At 54.7% G+C, this 3166-nt stretch overlaps 1 long non-coding RNA gene across 2 annotated transcripts in view; it reads left to right on the plus strand.

Annotated features, from left to right (window-relative positions):
- The window catches only part of LOC144225689 (uncharacterized), a 3312-nt gene extending 896 nt beyond the window's left edge, over positions 1 to 2416 (plus strand). Inside the window, exons 2-3 of one of the 2 annotated variants that reach the window (XR_013333368.1) lie at positions 640 to 827; positions 1467 to 2416. This is a non-coding gene — a long non-coding RNA (uncharacterized LOC144225689). Of the gene's footprint in view, positions 1 to 639; positions 828 to 1099; positions 1342 to 1466 lie in introns of those variants that run through there. The other variant, XR_013333367.1, reaches the window with a different exon arrangement.
- Positions 2417 to 3166: the final 750 nt, after the last annotated feature.

The following is a 3166-nucleotide window of genomic DNA, read 5'->3' on the forward strand; positions in this document are numbered from 1 at the left end:
GGGGGGGGGCAGGAGGGGGGGCCCAGCAGGAGGCGCTGATGCGGGGAGACCCGCGTGTGCTGAGGTCAGCCAGGGCGCAGCGCTGCGTCACGGCCCCTGCCTCATCCTCCACTCCTGGCCCTCGGGGCCTTCCTACCGCGGTTTACAGCGTACACACACCCGCTCTAATTCTGGGGTCCTGGAGAGCATCCTGTTCTTGCTTCATTAATGTCGCGTCTAAGGTTCCTAAGTTTGTGGCTCTTACGCCGTTCTGCTGTGATGTTTCCTCAGATATCTTTTCTTCCGCTTGCTTTGTGCCCCGGTCTAACGCTGGGGGCCTTCCTTAAATGTCTAGTAAACACAGGCTGTTTCGCCACATCGAAGAGCCCGGCACCAGCCACCGGATGAGGACGCTGTGTGGTGGGGGCGGCCGCCGAGGGCCGGGTGTCCCTGTACAGTAAGGAAGCGGTGCCACGCAGACCCCGCGAGGGGCTCCGTGGGTCCTCACCCCTACTCACCTGGAGGGCCACCCTCCGACCTCCCGCCTGGGCCGTGCGGGCTCTAAACCCGGCCAGCAGACCCGGGGGAGGGGGTGGCAGGCGGAAGAGACAGGATGGGGCGCACGCACTCAAGCACACGCACCTTCACATCCCTCTTCAGGAATGAAACCTTCGTGTTTTACCGAGAGAGGAAGAGAGAGACCTCGCCTTGCTGCAAGGCACAGACAGGAGGCCTAAGGGCCCGCCTGCCCGCCGCGCCCACCTTCCCTCCGGCCTCCTGTTTCCGGCCTGTCCCCTAGGTTCCATTCTGAGCCCCACGGCGTCCCGCAGCCTTTTTGGGCCGTGAGGGTAAATCAATCCCCTTCCTGATGGCCTCTTCCCCTGCAGCTTAGATCTTTCCAGACCAGCTGCCAGTGGGGGGCGGCATGGGGTGCAGTGTCATACAAGTGTCCTGTAACTCCCAGAAGAGCCGCAGTTGGAGGGAGCGGGGGGGGGGGGGCACACCCAGCAGCTCTCTGCAGCAACACACACACACACACCTGCACATCCTGCAAACTCCGGAAGGTTACTACTGCTCACGAGATCCTAAAAACACCGATTTGTACTGTTTTTCCTCACAGATACAAATAGATCTCGCCCAAAAAAGGGCGGGGGTGCTGAGGACAAAGGAAATATGTATGTGTTGCAAAGAAATCCAATGAAGCATTCAAAGAGCACGGCCATTCCCCGGCAGCTGCCTACCTGGCTCCTGGCACAGGGCGAGGTGGGGTTCCTGGTCGTATCCGCCAGTGTGGAGCACTGTGACGCAGAGCCTTTAGCATTTTTTTAAAAGATCACTTTTATTATCGAAAGAAAAAGTAATGGGGCACCTGGANCAGCTCTCTGCAGCAACACACACACACACACCTGCACATCCTGCAAACTCCGGAAGGTTACTACTGCTCACGAGATCCTAAAAACACCGATTTGTACTGTTTTTCCTCACAGATACGAATAGATCTCGCCCAAAAAAGGGCGAGGGGGGCTGAGGACAAAGGAAATATGTATGTGTTGCAAAGAAATCCAATGAAGCATTCAAAGAGCACGGCCATTCCCCGGCAGCTGCCTACCTGGCTCCTGGCACAGGGCGAGGTGGGGTTCCTGGTCGTATCCGCCAGTGTGGAGCACTGTGACGCAGAGCCTTTAGCATTTTTTTAAAAGATCACTTTTATTATCGAAAGAAAAAGTAATGGGGCACCTGGATGTCTCAGTTGGGCCTCTGACTGCTGACTCGGCTCAGGTCATGATCCCAGGGTCGTGAGATCGAGCCTCGCGTCAAGCTCTTCTGCACGGAGCGTGGAGCCTGCCTAAGACTCTCTCTCACTCTGGTCCCCAACCCCCCGCTAGGGTGTTCTCACGCTCTCTAAACTAAAACAAAACTTTCTTAAGTAAGATAAAATGGTTATAATGGTAAATTTTTAAAAGGTCAAAATCAATTAGGTATATATTAAAAACCAACCATCTAAACCATGCCCTCTGCCCTCTGCTTTTCACGCACAATTTGAATTTCAATCTTTTCCAAGAAGAGTCATTACATCCTCCAAGGAAAAAATAGGAAAGGTGCAATTCTTCTCAAGTCTGCTCTTACTTTCTGTGTGAAGAAAATCCACGATCAATGGCATAAAATGCCGTACCACTGAAAAGCCTCCAGTTTTTGAGTTTACATGCATTTTCCCCGAGAAGGGGGCTGGTACCGTCATCAGGTGCTTGCGCAGAGCCCCGGTGCTGAGAACCCGCGTCTGGGGTCGCAGTCCTCCCAGGGCCGGTGCAGGCGGCCCGGGTCCCGGGACCCTGGTTGACCGACTCCCCGCCCTCTGTTGACGACGGAACAATGTCCCTGTAGTGCTGCACACGGCGCCCACTGTCGCCAGCCTCACCATTCGGGGGAGACTCTCGGAAACANGCGAGAAGGGGGCTGGTACCGTCATCAGGTGCTTGCGCAGAGCTCGGTGCTGAGAACCCGCGTCTGGGGTCGCAGTCCTCCCAGGGCCGGTGCAGGCGGCCCGGGTCCCGGGACCCTGGTTGACCGACTCCCCGCCCTCTGTTGACGACGGAACAATGTCCCTGTAGTGCTGCACACGGCGCCCACTGTCGCCAGCCTCACCATTCGGGGGAGACTCTCGGAAACAAGTCACAAACGTTTTAGAAAATGAGAATGTAACAATATTTGTGACGTGCTAAACGGAAACATCAAGCATCGTCCTCCACCAAGGCAGAGAGGCAACAACACAATTCTCAGATGAGAAAGAAGAAAACATTCAAACTGCTAGAAAACAGTGGGTACAGCATTTCTAAACGCCTTTTAGTCAAGTAAAAAATAGTGGAGGCGGTAAAGCCGACCTGTGCTGCCCTCTGCTGGCTAAATGGAGGGACTGTTAAAGGTTTACAATTCGCCATTGTTGCCGACAAATTAAATTACTTTTGAATATATATGGGGAGTTATGTTTTCACTCATAAGTGGAACAGGAGAAACTTAACAGAGCGGGAGGGGAAGGGGGAAAATAGCTGGGGAGAAGGAGGGAGGCAAATCACAAGAGACTCCTAAATACTGGGGCGCCTGGGTGGCTTAGTCGGTTAAGCGTCCGACTTTCGCTTAGGTCATGATCCCGCGGTTCGTGGGTNATGAGCACTGGGTGGTGTAGGGAAAC

Source organism: Crocuta crocuta, unplaced genomic scaffold (assembly GCF_008692635.1).
Source record: "Crocuta crocuta isolate KB4526 unplaced genomic scaffold, BGI_CrCroc_1.0 scaffold50, whole genome shotgun sequence".
Taxonomy (NCBI): domain Eukaryota; kingdom Metazoa; phylum Chordata; class Mammalia; order Carnivora; family Hyaenidae; genus Crocuta; species Crocuta crocuta.